The following is a 16,822-nucleotide window of genomic DNA, read 5'->3' as shown; positions in this document are numbered from 1 at the left end:
AATTAAAAATTAAAAAAAAAAAAAAAAAAGAAAAAAAGAAAAAAGAAGAAGGAATTTTGTTGAAATGTCTATTTTAGGATTAAAATCTTCAGTCTTTTCAGGACAGAGAGGATATTGTGCTGCATAAGGCAGTAGTTGGGAGGGTGAGGTGAGGTTCCCATCCAAGCCACCCCAGCTCTCATCCCCCCTTCCCAGAGGCATGGAAGCAGTTTGGTACCCCAGCAAGTGTGAACACACCAAGCTCAGCAAGAACACCCCTGTGGCTACAGAGGGACAGCACAGGCTGTGGCACGCAGCTCCTCCGTGCTTCCCACTTGGAAAGAGAAGTGGAACAAAAAACCCGAATAAAGCTATTAATGGTTTGGCAGGAGGGTGGGGTGTCCTGTGGCCTGTTAGCACCCCCACCTGGTCTGTCATGGCTGGCTGCCCTTCCAGCACAGAGCCAGCTCCCAGGGACACGCTGGCTCCTGCCAGGACAAGTCCGTGCCTTGGAGCTGCCAGCCCTGGCACCCCCTGCCTGCAGACAGATCTCCTCCTGTTTGCTCCTGATGTGAGGAGCCTCTCACCAGAGGACGTGGAGGTGACACCTCAGCTCGTTTTCCGTTCATTCTGCCTGAGTGGAAGCGGCTTGAGCCTGGAGAGATTTCCTGGATCCCACGCCATGATAGCACACCCCGCTCTGGGGGAGTCTGGACCATATTGTGCCCATCCAAGGACAAGCAGGGCACTCACAGCAGTGCCTGTCCCTCTGGTTCCTGCCACAGAGCCGAGCTCCCAGCCACATGCCAAGCTGCTCCAGAGGAGGAGCAAACAGGCTGGAAAGCTGACAGCTAGGTTGGCTTCCCTTGGATCTGTTCCTGAGCTGCCAGCTCAGCCAGACAGAAGGCTGCTGCCTTATTTATTTGATAATTAAAGTGAAAGGCATCTTCTGGGAAGCCCATTTTCCTCATTTACCAAACGAGGTTACAATAGTGAGTGGTTTGCCCAAAGATTTATGCCTCCAGGATCCCTGGGATGCCTGTGAGGGAGCTGGAGTTCTCTGCTCCACCAGTCCCTCATCGCTGAGGAAGACAATCCCGAGGGATGAGGCACACAGCCCCTGGAATCAGCTGGAAAACACTATTTTTCTCTGCTGAAAATCATTTCAAGCCTGGCTGTCTCACTGCAGTGACCATAAACTAACAGCAAAGCAGCTCCTCCTGCTCTGAGTTGCCATATTAAAAAAAAAAAAATCCATTGAGCAAATCCTGCTCTCAACTTCAGACCCGCCCTAGCACCAGCCCAGCTGGGCTAAGTCAGTGTTCAATCAGTACAACCAATACAAAGCAGTTTAATCCATTTATGCCTTGTTCAGTGGGAAGACAACCCCTCCCCAGGCCGGTGTTTCCTGCACAACCACCATGTGCTGGGCATGGGAGGAAAAGATTGGAAGAAACTCCTGTCCCACCTCATCCCACAGAGCCTTGACAATGCCAGGACTGTCCCCACCCCAGAGCTGAGAGAAATCCTGCCAACCACGAGGTGTAAACGTGACACTGAGTTCAGTGGAGAAGAAACACGATATTCATCTTGGCTTTCTCATTTCAAATCCTTGGAGATGAGCTCAAATCATCCCTCAAGCTGACCACAGGCTGTTTTGGTCCTCGTGCCTCAGTTTCCTGGCACTGTTATGGGAAGGAATTGTTCCCTGGGAGGGTGGGCAGGCCCTGGCACAGGGTGCCCAGAGAAGCCCCTGGATCCCTGGAAGTGTCCCAGGCCAGATTGGGCACTGGGGCTTGGAGCACCTTGGGATGGTGGAAGGTGTTTGATGGCAGGGGGCTGGAGCTGGCTGATCTTTAAGGTCCCTTCCAACCCAACCCATTCCAGGATTCCATCCTGACTGGGCCCAGAGGAAAGAGCTGTCTGGATGTGCTGGCTTTGGCCCCATCCTTGTCCCCAGTAGGAGCAGCAGTTTGGTGTCACTAACTCGAAGCAGCCCCTGAGTGTGCAGTTTATGTATTTCTAGATCATTAAGCCTTCTCCTAGCGACAGTGTTTAAAAGCCATGATGACGTTTCACTCCTTCCCCCCCCCGCTCTGCTGTTTGGCTCTTGAAAATTAAAAGATAAGCTTTGTAAATCTCACTGAGAAGAGGGAACTGTCACTTCAGCTTTAGAAGAAAAGCCAGCAAAGAAACAAAATTCCTCTTTTGGCAGAGGAGAAAAAAATCCATTATTAAAGGCTTAGAGACAAAGGCTCTCGACACAATTAAAGGCAAACCTAAGCCTTTGAAAGCAGAGGGCATGACACTGGAATACACACAAGAGGTAGAGATGAAAGCCTCCATTGTGGGGCTGCTGAAAAAGTTAAGGGAAAAAAAGAGGAGAGTTTCAATGGACGCATTTGCCTAAATCAAACTGGATGAGAAGCTTCCTAGAGAAGGGCTGGAGCCTTCCCATGTGTTTACACAATGCCAAGAGCCTCTGGGCTCAGTTTTAATTAGGATCCTGGGGCATTACTGGGATAACTTGGGGAACGAGGGTCACAACGTTCATTAAGCAGAAAGAAAACAGGGCTCCGATATTTTCTGTGGGAAACTTTCCACCTGGGAATCCCAATCTTCCTCTGCAGCCTGCTAAGCTGAAGCAGAAGATGTTTTGGTTGTCAAGGCATTTTTTTCACAAGTGAGCTGGCTGGGGACACGGTGCTGCTCTCCAGGCACACGGGTGACGTGGGAAGATGTGGCCACCTCCGGAAAACACTGAGCTCTCCTGGCTCTAAATTGAGAGCACCAGATCCAAGGAAAACCAATGTCCAGGATGACAGAAACATTGTTGTAGTGCTTTGCTCCAAAACCTGCCCCTCGCTCTCGACCCCTCTGTGTCCAACAAGCAGCACCACGAGTCAAACCCTCAGGGTGAGATGCTCCCAGTTACCACAGAAATGTCCAAGACCCCCTCCCTGCCACTTGTCAAAACCTGTGCTGGTAAGAGACCACCAGCACCACTCCATAAAATCATGGATTTGCCATCCACGTTCTCCTGCAAGTGCCCAAAGCCAGGGTAGCCTGACCCCACACTGGCTGCACCATGCTGGGGGGATGATGTCTCTGCTGCTCTGAACTCAGACTCCTCCCCGAGAGGCTCAGATGGCTTTAGAGGAGAGCAGCTCCCTCTTTGCTGTGGATCACATGGGCTGCAGCAGCTCACATGTCTCTGGAAGGGCAGGCTCCAGTGGTGGCTGCTTTTCCCCACCTGGTGTGTTAACACAGGCAGTTTAATTTTTATTGATCCAGAGCTTTGCAGGGTAGGCAGGAGTTGCTTAAACCCAAACTCAGCACCATTTTTGGGAGGTGGGAGGGGGAGGCTGTGTAGTAAGGACAGTGTACCTGACATTACAGGTACCTGACTTTTTAATCCTAACTCTCCTCTCCACAGAAACTCCTGGGATAGCTGAGCCTGTTTTGGGATGACCTGGGTGAAGGCCAGAGCCATGCCAAGCATGCTTACATCCTGCTCACAGCCACAGGCCGGGCTAATTCACTGTCCTCCACTCTGAAAATAAAAGCAAGGTCCAAGGATGGGTTTAGATTCCGGATCTCTGTGTGTTTTCCATTGGTTGGTTTCATCACCAAGGAGACAGAATTCCTACACTCGCTGTTTTAGACATTTCGCCGGAACATAAATCCCGGCTCCTGTGCCAATGGCCATCACAGCACAATTACATAAGGAACGTGCTGTGTGCTGAGCCGGAGCTCTGCTCGCTGTACCTCTCATCTGGCCAGGTTTTTATGGCCATCCAAAGGGGAAAATGACATCCTCCAGGTCTGCTCCGAGCCCAAATCCCTCCTGGCATCATGGGTCAGAGTGGCCTCGAATCACTCGCCTCATACCCATGGAGAAAATCCTGCATAAAACACAATCAGGGAAAGGGAAAGAATTCCTGGTGTGCTCCTGCAACAGCAGCTGAGGCACGAATTCAGAAAATACCACTGCTACCAGGCCATTCATTTTCTGCCCTCGGTGAGCAGCAGTGCCTCCCTCTGTGCCCTAATCCTGGCTGATTTTCGTCCCTCCCCCCTCTCCCACTCCTAAGTGTGAGATCGCTTTTCAAAGCGCCACACAGCAGCACCACTGGATGGTGTTAATGGGAATTCTGTGCCCGGGATGCCTTTCAGAGCGCCGGGCTCAGAGTCCCCCAGGACACAGGCTGTCTCATGTTGTTTGCCTGACGCCTGTCACACTGGCCTCCATCTCCATGGCAATCCCGAAAATCCAGCGCCTGACCAGAAAACGGGAGGCAGAGCTCCTGCAAGGAGGGCAACGCAATGTCTGCTGCAGGATGTTGGACCAGGAGATACACGGGGTGTTTGCCACGGGTCAGAGATGCCGTCGGGGCTCTCAGAGCTGTGAAACCTCAGCACAAGCCCACTTATATAAATGGTTACCTAATGATGTGTCTCCCCAGGTCTGCATCACAGGCAGCTGATCCGCAGGAGGGGCGGCTCCAGTAACGCACCAGGGAAGATGTGTCAGGAGGAATTTGTGATCCTGAGTGCTGGAGCTTTTGGAGGTGAAAGTGTTGCCTTTCTGAGGCCCCCAAAAGAAAAAGCCAGCGAGCTGTTGTGCCTTGCAGCAGAGAGATTCCCCCCAAACACTGCTCAGCGTCTCTGCATTTGACCTCCTAACCTCCCAAAATGCAGCCCAAACACATCTGGTCCTCAGGACCAGCTTTTTACGTCTGCCCTTACTCTGTCCTCCTCTAGAATCAGCAACAAACCCCTTTCTTGAAGCAACAGCTGGTTTCCATGATCTTATTTTCAAGCCAGCTCCTTAAGAGATACTCCCTTCCCCTCTTCCCCTCCCCCTCATCCCCGAATTTTAGCTGTGTTCCTGCTCCATCTGGTCCCTCTGAGCTTGGAGGAATGCCAATACTTCCTAGGAAAGGAAAAAAAAAAAAAAAAAGCAAAAAACAAAAAAACAACTCCTCTTCAGTTTGGGATTGCTGGGAAAACGTGAGCAGGCAGTGGCAAGTCTGTGTCCATTTTCAGTTCCCACTCTGGAGCATCCCAGCAGGCTTCCAGCAGCTCTGAGCCTGTGTCTGCTGCCAAGTGAAGGTGGTCTCCAGCCCCCTGGGCATCTCTGTGTACCCCTTGGGCCACTCCGAGGTACAGAGAGAGGAACTGAGTAGGTGACCCTGCATGGAAAAACATTCCACTGGGGTTTTAACCTGCTTGCAGACCTCGGGTGTTCCTTTCCTTCTGCTCTTCCTCCCCAAAAATGAAACACAACAACTCCTAAAGATGCTGGTGAGAGTAAAGGGAAGTCCTGAAAGATTTCTCCATAATCCAGGAGACTGTGGCACCATTTCTCACCCGTTGAACAGCTCTGCTTTCCTGCTCCATCCTGCCCCTGAGTTCAGCAGCAGCACCACGTTTTTAGGATTGCTTAGAGGGAATACGTGGTTTGCCCTTTCTGGCTAAACCAGACCAGACAAGCATCCTGGAAAACATCAGGAAGCCCAGTCCAGGATGAAGTAAAGACTCTGGGGCACTTCCTATTCTTGCTGGTGCATGTGAGGAAAAGTTCCTTTGTTTTCAGGACAATAGCTTCCTTGCCTCCAGGGATCCTGGTTCCAGCTCCTTTCTTGCCTGTGCTACAGCTCAGGAACGAAAAACAAAGAAGGAATTGAGGAAAGCAAGTCCAAGCAGCCCCAGGGAAGGGTGGGTTTGTGCTCTCCTGAGCACGGGCTTTGTTAGGGCAGCACACAGGGAGGTGTGAGATTATGGCCAAGGGGATTTTCCCTGCTGGCAGCAGCCACTTCTTCCCCTCTCAGGCAGGAAGCCCTGTGGCAGAGACCCCTGGTCCCCTTTGGTGGCCGTGGCAGGGCTTGTCACAGGCTCTAGGCTAGCGAGCCCCATAAGGGACAGGGATCTAAAACCTCCGGGGCTCGGGGCCATCCCAGGAAGCCGCAGCCCCAAAAGCAGGGCGAGCCAGCTCAGTTTGCCTCCCTGCCAGCGGGCTGTCCACATGCAGCTCCTGCCTAATCTGAGGAGACAGCAGAGACACTCACACTGACAGGCATCCTCCTGGGAGCGAGGCAGCGCTGCCAGGGAAGTGTCTCCACCGCGGCTGAGCATTCCGAGCTCCGGGAAGGGGGTGATGCCCAGGCAGGGGAGGAGGCAGCTGGTTCATGCCACGCTGACTTGGCAGGAGAGCGAGTTCCCTGCTGAAATCGGGGCACAGCACAGCCCAGAGAGGTCTCAGGTGGAGAAGGGAGTCCAGGAGCTTCCCAGGAGCAGCAGAGCTGGAAAAGGATCATCCTGTCCTTAAGAACACACTATGACACAAGTTAGGCTTTTCTTTTAAACCAATAAAGAATCACGGAATTGTTCAGGCTGGCAAAGATCTCCAAGATCATCAAGTCCAACTGTTCCCCAAGCACTGCCAAGGCCACCACAAAACTATGTCCCCATGGCAACATCCAAGTGCCTTTTGAGCACCTCCAGGGATGGAGACTCCACTACCCTGAGCAGCCCCTTCCAATGCCTGACCACCCTTTCCATGGAGAAATCCTTCCTGCTGCCCAGCCTAAACCAGCCTGAGGCTGTTCCTTCTCGTCCTGTCCCTGTTCTCTGGGAGCAGAGCCTGACCATCCCACTCCTGTCAGGGAGTTGTGCAGAGCCAGAAAGGCCTCCCTGAGCCTCCTTTTTCCAGGCTGAGCCCCTTTCCCAGCTCCCTCAGCTGCTCCAAAACCTCCCAACCCTGCCCCGTAATGCACACAGGCACATTTTTAAATCCAGTTTCAAGGGATTCTGGATCAACCCCCAGCCATCAGCAGGGCCTCTGATCCCTGCTGCTTCCCCACCCTGGCAGCCAGGAGATTCCCAGAACTCCAGGTCTGGCTTTGCTCTCTCAGCCTCTGTACATAAATCCAGGTTTTAGAAGGCAGTTCAGAAGTTTTCTCCTATTAGGAAAGATTAATAGCCCAAAAAAAGCTTTTTTGGGGTGATACCCATCTCAGTTTTGTAAAGGGAGGGAGACGAACCCTTAAGCAGAGTCTACAGTGAGGATGCCATAGCTTGAAAAGGTCCTGCTGAAGGGAGCAGAGAGGTTCCTACCTCCCTCCACAAGCCTTGGAGCAGAGAACAAGTTAACAGCCCTCTGAACCACTGTTAATTATTTGTGAGGAATCAGTGAAAATTATTTAGATGTCAGGAAGGGTAATTAGGCTGCTTTCCTTGAAAAGAGAGGAAAAAGGAGGGACTCTCACGTCCTTCAGTGCCATCCCGGCTTGGCTGAGCTCAAGGCACAAGTTACACCTGGCCAGCCACGGCAATCCTTCCTGGAAAGGACCCACAAGGATCGAGTCCACACCAACAATCCCACCCTGTGACGTTGTCCAAAAGCTCCTTGAGTTCTGGCAGCCTTGGGAGTGCAACCATTCCCTGGGGACCCTGTTCTAGGTGCAGGAGAGCAGCCCCAAGTCTTGCTTTCAAGACTTCCAAGCCCCACCCTCGGGCAGGGAACCTCGCTGTGCCTTCTGCTGCTCAGCTGTGGGAAGCAGAGCATCCCTTCCCTTTGAACCAGCTCCAGCATCCCTCCTGCTCCTCGGGACATATGGATGGATGGGTCTGGATGTGTCACACAGCAAGGCAAGAGGCAGAGCCCAGCACGTGGAGCAGGGAAGGAATCCTCCCCTCTCCACAGGACCTGCAGCTGGATTTCATCGAGCTCGTGGCAGGCTGGAACCCAGAGTGAGCTCCGAGCTGATTAACAGCACGGCTCTTGACGGATTGATTAATGCAGGGGGACTCGTGGGGGTCAACCAGCCTTGCTCACCCAAGTCCTGATTAAAGGAGGTAACAGCCTGGAAAATACCTGGGGGGCCAAAAAATCCCATGGCCTGTGGCTGAGGGGAGGTTGGCCTGGAAGTCTGGAGGTGAGGAAATGGAGATGCTTGGCCTCGCCAAGGGCTGAGGATGCTGCAGCAGCACTCACGGGGCAGAGGGTGACACAAGGGACAAAGCAACCCCACTAAAAAGGGAAGGACCCACTCCACCATCCCAGAGGGGCTGCACAGCTGCACGAACCCATCAGGAAGGGTTGGAAATGTCGCCCTTCCCGCAGGAGAACCCAAAGCAGGGCTGTGGGGCAGAGCTGGGGCTCTCCTGGCTTTTCTCCCAGTGTGGTATCCCCAGAACAGCTGGCTAGTTGCAGATGGGCACTGCCTGCTGCAGCAGCAGCGGGGATTGAGAGATCCCAGCAGCTGCACGGGGCTCCCTCTCCCCAGCAGCCCGTGCCATTTGCAGAGTGATTCAGCAGGGTATTGATTTAACTCTCTGCAGACAAATGACCCCTCTCTCTGGGCCACGCTGTTTAGTGCAGGGTTTCAGTCTTCTGCATTAATATTTTAACAGATTTACAGTGGAGTCGCTTCACCTCAGCAGGGAGAGGGAGTGAGGGAGGGAGGTGAGAGCAGGGATGGGAAGAAGCAGGAAGGGAAGCACAGGCTGGGAGGTTTGAAGTTTCTGCAAGCAGGACACGAAATCAAGGTTTTTTCTAGCTAAAGAAGTTCCCATTGCTCTTATTTCCCACTAGCACTGCACCAACAGCAAGACATTTGGCTGCAGTTCCTCCAGCCTGCAGCTCAGAGGAGGATGAGGGATCAATCATGGCATCATTTAGGTTGGAAAAGCCCTCCAAGGTCATCGAGTCCCACCATTCCCCCAGCACTGCCAAGCCTGCCACTAACCCACATCCCCTAGTGCCACATCCACTGGGATTTTAAATCCCTCCGGGGATGGGGCCTCCACCGTCTGTGCCAGACAACTTTTTTCCACGAAGAAATATTTCCTAAAATCCAGTCTAAACCTAAGCCAAGAGGAGCCACACTGGGTGAGGGGGGCACTGCCACCAACATCCCCTGGCTTGGGTGAGGCACACACCTCACCAAAAGTCCCCTGCTCTCATTCAGCAGCACAAGAACTCCTGGCAGAGAGGCTTCTCCATGGTTGCAGAGCGTATTTTCCCTCCAAAATACTTCTTTCTTTTTTTCCCCTGAAAGAAGCAGCACACGGACCACAAGCCAAGACCTCAGACATCGCAGCCTTGGAGGAATCCAGGCTGATTGACCCCAGCTGGGAGGAGGCATCTCCAAACTGGAGATATTTCATCACCACGTGGCTACTGTGACGGCTTGAAAGAGAATCCTGCAGCACCAGGGATCATCTGCATCCCAAATCCAAACATCCTGTGTCATCCCCTGCAGCAGAAACCAACTGGCTTTTGGCTGTGAGCTTTGAGAGGGGGGGATGCCTGCGTTCTGCAAGGAGCAGCCATCAATAGGATAATGCATGGAAATAGTGCCAGCCCAAACTCCCAGTTCTAAGCTCTCTTTATATCCAGAATCTCACCCTTACATGGAATTATTCCTCCAACGAGTCCATTCCTAACAAAAAAAAAAAAAAAGTTTGGGGTTTCCAGTCTGTTCTTGAGCAGACTTCATCTCCTCTGCACTGTGGAAGAAAATCCAAGCTGCTCTTTTCTCCCACGAAATGGGAATCTGCCACCAAATCCAGATGCAACAGAGACCTTACAGTATAATAAACTTAATTTTTCAACACAGCCGCTGCTAAATCCCCTGCAGATCTGACCTTCAAGTGAATGAGCTTTGATGGAAAAGTGAGGCAAGAATTCAATGGCTGCAGAGGTTCCAGTCACCTTTAAAGGATGAGTTCATCTCAACCCTTTTCTTACATTGAACTGAAAATGTTTTCTTGCATCCAGGACAAAACTACAAAAAACTACAAAACTACTATCCCACTCTCCTAAACAAACCTCCAAGTTCAACAGAGAGCTCTGATAACAAATAAAAAACCAAACCCACCCCAAAACCCAAAGGGAGAATTACAAACAGCACCTATTTCTCCTTGGAGTTACCCAGACAAGTTTGAGCAGCAGCGTTTTTCAAGGCTGGTGATGAAGAACTTCTCCCACCCCACCAGGTAAAACACACTTCCACCACACAATAGTCCTGAGCCCACAGCGCCAGGAAGGCTGCATTTGCTCAGAGATTTCCAGGAAATGAGTCAATCAGCAGAGGAGAAACACTGCATTGAGAAAGGGAATGGGAATTTAAAGGGATTCTTTTCAAGTTAACCAGCAGAGCCGTCTGAGATGCAGAAGCCACTGAATTTGCCCTTAGGCTGTGGGGAATGAGTCATTTTCTTTTCTCTCTCGGTATAAATGTCACTCCTTAGTGACTTCACCTTTTTCCCTGCATTGCTGGGAGACAGAGTAGGGCACTGCTTAAAGGTTTTTAAGGCAGGGAGAGGGTTGTTGGCTGCCCAGCTGGGTGCTTATTATGGGATTGTTCTCCTGTGCCTGGGGCTGGAAGCAGAGGGGCACTGGGGAGGGTCTTCTCTGCTGCTTTGGCTGGCTCAGCCAGGGATGGGAGGAATGTGGGGGGACCTTGGAATCTGGTCTGCAGAGCAGATGGCTCCAGCTCTCCACGAAAGTGCTGCCTGTGTCTAAGCACAACTTAATCCCTACCCACAGCTTCACGTTTTCCAGAAATGAGTAACAGAAGGACACTTCTCCTAGCCAAAGATCTCAAAGGGAGTGTGAACCCTAGGAGATAAATCAGCCAGGAAAGGGAGCTGAGCTGCAGCAGCAGCAGCAGCACAAAGTTAGGAGACCCTAACCCGGGCACATCCAGGTCCCACACAAGCCCCAGGGTGCGTTAAATGTCCCATTTAGTCCAAGGAGCAGCCCAGCGACTTCAAGTCTCTTTCCAGTCAAGCTCAAGGGACTGAGTGGAGCCTGCCTCCAGCAGGAATGTGGGAACCACAAAGATGCTCCAAGGGCTGAAGCCCCTCTGCTCTGGAGCCAGCCTGAAAGTGGATGTGCTCACCTGGAGAAGAGAAAGCTCCAGGGGCTCCTGCCAGTGCCTAAAGAGGCTCCAGGAAAGCTGGACAGGGACAGGACATGGAGGGACAGGACACAGGGAATGGCTTCCCCACTGCCAGAGGGCAGGGATGGATGGGATATTGGGAAGGAATTGTTCCTTGTGAGAGTGGGGAGGCTCTGGCACAGGGTGCCCAGAGAAGTCTTGGACTCCTCACCCCTAGAAGTATTCCAGGCAAGGGCTTGGAGCAACCTGGGATAGTGGAAAGTGTCCCTGCCCATGGCAAGGAGTGGAACAAGATGGTATTCTGGGTTCCTTCCAACCCAAGTCTCTCACTTTTGGAAGGAAAACACAAACCATTACAGCTCTGCTGGAGCTGGGGCACAGCTGTGGGGACTGGGATAAAACATGGGATCCTGCAATTTAACAGGAACCTGGAAAGGCAGAGAAGATGAGCCCATGAGATTTCCTGAGACTGTGTCAGCGATCTCCCGCTGCTGAATGCGCACGTCCCATCAGGAAAAGGGGAAGAGAAGGTTTTGGAGCAGTGAACGAAATAAAAACCCCCCTCTCTATTCGAAGCCTGCACTGATGGCTGCCCTTGCATTCGGGCTGCCAGCTGAAGCCTTGTCCTGCTGTGGCACCACAGGAGCAAGGCACAGCAGCGCAGGGATGCACCCTGCCCTCCCTCACGCCCTTTTCCAGGGAAGCTGTTAAATCAGGCTTCGTGCTGGCTCCTGCCCTTCCACCATCCCAAATCATTTCTAGTGAGGGCCAAATACCAGGAGGGATGGGGTTGATCAGCCTGCAAGGAGCTCTGAGGTGTTCACAGAGGTGCAGAGCCCAGCTCTGGGCACTTTACAGGATCCTCCGTGGCTGAGGGAAATCTGCTTTGGCTTCCAGCAGGCTGAGCAACTCAAGAAGCTGCTTTGTAAAATACACGTATGTTATAAGTACATATTATATTATTGGCTTTCTGCAAATATTAGAATGAACACCATATGCATAATGTTGGAAAACTTTGCTGTATGAATATAGTTTCTTTCAGTTCTGCTATTAACAAAATTTAGAAATAGTAGTGTGACAAATATATATTTTTCTTAGACTATAACATAGTGATGTAGAAAGCTTTTGTTCATGTAACTAACTCAGAGAACGGTAAAAAGATAATCAGAAAATTCTTCACATTCTTGGATTATCCTATCTGGATGAAGAAAGAGGCGACAAACACCAAAACTCCAGGAAAGAAATTTGTTGATCTCCGTTGCCAGGGGCAAGAAAGAGCCACAAAGAGGGAAAAAAAAAAAGAAAAAAAAAGAAAAAAAAAGTTGATTTACAGGTTGGGAGGGGTTGTTTTTGAATAATGCATAAAAGTCTATGAATATGCAACAGGTTGACGAATTTTAAGAAGTGTTTTCAGAGTTAGTGTGTGCTCTTGATGGAATGCCAAGCACCCGGCCGTTGTAACCTTTTGCTTTATTGTTTGTCTCTTATTGTCTCTTATTAAACCTTTCAAAATCCACCAGGAAAGTGAACCTCGCTTTTCACAGTGTGTAATCCTGGAGAGTTTTTTCCCAGCTGACTTTTAATGAGATGTGGTCACCCTCCCCACCAGGCTCCCTGTCAGATTAACTTTGTTCCCTGCCCGGCGGGTTGAATCCCCACCAAAACACATCCCAGAAGCTGCAAAGGAGAGGGGAAAAAACACACTTTCCCCTCTGGAGCAGCAGCACAGCAGAGAGGCAGCTGCACCCTGTGCTGCAGGGATGTGCTGGGCACCTCACTGCACACACACACATTCCCACGAATCCATCCCCTAATTCATCCCACATGAGTCCGAGCACACAGCTTTGGCTTTGATGCGCCCGCCCGTGCGAGGAAGCGGAGCAGATGTGGAGTTATCAGCTCCACAGGGCACTCAGTTGCCTTTGGCTGAGGATGAAGGCACCTTTCTGCTTAGGACGAGCACAGCTGGACTCGGCTCATTTCCCCCAAACCCCCCATGGCCAGCGGTGCTCTCTGTACTCAGCAGTACAGAGCCTGACCTGTGTTTCAGATTGCCTCCTCAGCAGCCAGGGCTTCTGCAGGGCTGGTTTCTGTGTCTCCACACACAGCTGCACCCCCAGATTTCCACCTGGGACACTCAGAAGCCCTTCAGTGTGTGCACATCCCTTGTCCCGCTCCAGGCTCAGTGTGTGCAGCGTTACCCAAGCAGAGCAGAGCACAATGTGCATTTTTTGGACACTTCCAGGCATGCTGGCTCCACCACTGCCCTGGGCAGCCTGTTCCAAGGCCTGACCACCTTCTCAGTGAAGATATTTTTCCTACTATCCAACCTAAACCTGCCCTGGAGCAGATGAAAGGAACGCTCTCCCTGCCTGGCTCTGAGCTACAGCAAACGCTGCTCGTCCCCACCAGGGAAGGTTCCCCCGTGACATGCAGATGGTGGGATGCTCCCAGATCCAGCACAAATGGTAAATACAGGACTGACATGCTCAGGTGAGGCATAAATTACAGCTGCAGTGGAGCAGAAATGTTTTTGGCAGAGGAATCCATGAATCCCAGAATGGTTTGGGTGGGAAGGGATCACAAAGTTCATCTCATCCCACCCCTTGCCATGGACAAGGACACCTTCCACTACCCCAGATTGCTCCAAGTCCTGTCCAATCTGGCCTGGAACACTTCCAGGGGTGGGGCAAGACTACTCCTGTCCCATGGGAATACTCTGGGAATAAAGGGCTGGGAGGAAGACAAAAAAAAAGATACTAAGCTCCCCATAAAGACATGACTTCACTGCAGCCTGGCTCTCTTTGAGGCAGCTGTCCTTCACACATAAACATGGTGGACACCTCTAAAAGTAATTTTTGTCCTGCCTTTTGCAAGAGAAGCTTCAGTTAGAACAGAAATTTCACAAGAGTTTTCAGCGGGGTGGAGAAAGTGCCTGGGTAACATCCAGGGTAATTACAGTGCTCGGTTTACCCTGAAGCTCCTGAAGGCCAAGGAAATTGCTATGGGCAATAAATAGAAAAGGGTGGTCTGGGAGCCTGGCCTCCAGCACAAAGTCCATAATTTCAGGCTGGAAAGGAGATGTTAATCTTTCTTTCTTTTTTTTTTTTTTTTTCTTCCTAGCGCCGTTTGAAGTGGTTTTACTTAAAAACCCACGTCAAACCTAGTGCCCATTCTTTACTCCAGTACAAGATTTTTTTGCTTGATGTGTCCCTGAGCTGCTGCTCCAGCCTAGGAGGATGGTGGCTAACTGGATGCCTCAAGACAAAAAAAGAAATGTCTAAGTCTGACCTCTCCTTACACCACCTAAAATTCACACTACCATAATGATTTCATTAAACTCACATTACCACAACAATACCATCGAATTCCCACTAACCATACAAGTGCAGGAGCATCTATGGACAGGACATGGACACAGGAGCACAGGACAGAAAACTCACAGCTCCAGAGCTCAGTAACCTACAGGTTGAAGACACTGCTGATATATAGAAGTGGTGGATGCCAGTGCATCCCCGTTTTCCAAAGGATGGGAAGAACCAAGGGGAGTTTCTCAAGCTTTGTCCCACTCCTCCAGCTTCCAGCAGCAAATCTATCCATGACATGAGACTGGTTCCTCAGGAAGAAATAAGGAAGCATCAGAGCAGAGCTTTTTATTGTGTTAATATTGTCAAAATGCTCATTTCCACCCCCCCCCCCCATACTTTGTCCTTGGGTTCCCGAGTAGGAATATGTGGAAGGTGGGGAGCCCATATTTGGTTTTCCCCAGAACAAGCCCAGATTTCAGCCTCTTTCCCTAAGACACACAAACCTGCAGCAGGTCAGAGCCCAGGCAGCCCTTCCAGTCAATGCCTTCAGGATGGAAATGCCTCTTCTGCCTCAAGCAGGAGCCACTTGTCTCCTCTTGCCATGGCAACTCCCTCGTGTCAGTGGGAAAGGCCTGGGACAACCTGCTTGGAGTTGGGAAGGATTATCCATCCCACCTGAAGGAAGCAGAGCAGGCTGCATTGTATGGCACAGGAGAAATAAAAGGGATTAATTAAGGCATTGGCAGCACAAAGCAAGCACTGACAGGTGCCAAGCCAAAACACAGCATCTCAGGGATTTAACTTCCCTTCTGAAGCACCCCTGACCTTTCACCAGGGTGCTTTGCCACTTCTCTTGCTCAAAAATTTGGTGGCCACTCTGGCTAGTCATGCCTCCAACCACAAAGTGTTTCACCTGCTGAACTTTTTCCAACTTGCCCGGTCCTGATCCCACTGAACTCCACAGGCATCTTCCTTTTTTTTGTTAGAGCAAGCTGACACCATTTCTTTCTTTACTCAGAGTGCATTCCCCTTCTATTGATCCAGCTCCAGCCTCCCTCACTGATGCCAGAGCTCACAAATAAGGGATGTAACAGTGAAGCAGCACTTCATGGCCCAACATTTTATTTGTAAAAGTTTAAATGAGCTGCTGTAACAACTGCTCACCTATATTTCATCTTACTTGAGAAGTTTACCCCAGAAAACACACAGGAGTAAATTACCTACTCCTACTGAAGCACTGATAGGAGATCAAAACCCAGCAGAAAAAGCCTAAAATATCCTCTGGTCCAGGCCAGTTCCAGGTGTTTTGAAAGCAGGTCCACGCAGAAAATCCTGGTGACATGGTTTAATGCTGGGCTTGGCAGTGCTGGGTCAGTGGTTGGATTCTGTGATCTTAGAGGGCTTTTCCAGCCTTAATAGTTGTTATTTTACCTTCAAGCCTCCCCCCAGGAGGCAGCTGCACTGTGACTCTGCCTGGCTTTAAAAATCAGCTCAGCTGAATTGATTTTAAGCCAGGCAAAAAGCCTCACAAAAGTAAACACGACTTTTAGTGAAAAATATGACCCTGTTAGTCGCCATCTGAGGATCTCACTTCCTCGGAGCCCCTCACAAGTCACTAAACTTCCAAGCCCACTCAGGTTTTGCTCCCATTTCCTAGAAATTCTCGCTGGTGCTCAGGTAGAAGTTGGCTTATCAGTGTTGCTCTTAATAAGAATGGGCTTGATTACCCCATTGCACCACTCCAGTGAGGACAGTCAGACCTTATCATTAATCCCAAACAGCGTCACAGAGAACAAGCCCTGTCGAGGAGGGAGGCATCATTAGCAAGAGCCACATTTAAGCCCAGCAGTGCCACTGCTGTGAGCATTTCAGGCTTGTGAGCACTGCTGGGAAGGTTTCAGCAGGAAGGAAGAGGGATTTATGCCTGGCCAGCCTGGTTTAGCCCCACAGGGAGGTAGCCAGCAGTGAGGGAGAAGAGGAGATGCTGCAGAGTATCCCAGGTACCTCCCACCACAGCAGGGTGCTCTTAATTTGGGTCCAGCTGCCCCACAGCTGGTCCAAGGGGCAGATATTGGGGACAGAGAGTCACACAAGGGAGCCCTCACAGTACCTGTGTGAAGAGCTGAGGTCCTGCACCCAACAGCAGCCCTCTGCCAGCAGGCAACAATTAAAGAGATGTTTAATTAAGGCGTGCACATCTTTGTCTGCCTTCAAAAACTGGATCTCACAGAGTGAAGCCTGATAAAACACAGAAAATCCCATGAAGAAAGTGCAACACTCACTGGAGCTGTACCCAAATGAACTCTTGGAAGCTGGACTCAGGCACAGAAAGCAAACCAGGGCCGAGGTTGGGCCAGAGGAGCCCAAAATGTTGGCAGGAGCTGCAGTGATGTTGTTTCTGAGCTCTCCTTAGACCACCTAAAATTCACACTACCATAATGATTTCATTAAACTCACATTACCACAACAATACCATCGAATTCCCACTAACCATACACGTGCAGGAGCATCTATGGACAGGACAAGGAGGTGGCAGTGAGGGATGCTGGTGTCACCATCAGCACACACCGTGCCCAGCTCTCCCACCCACCTGCAGGGGCAGGAATTGCACAAACACATGTT

Source organism: Sturnus vulgaris, chromosome 7, assembly GCF_052056855.1.
Source record: "Sturnus vulgaris isolate bStuVul1 chromosome 7, bStuVul1.hap1, whole genome shotgun sequence".
In the NCBI taxonomy this organism is placed as follows: Eukaryota; Metazoa; Chordata; class Aves; order Passeriformes; family Sturnidae; genus Sturnus; species Sturnus vulgaris.
Note: the sequence above shows the minus strand (reverse complement) of the source record.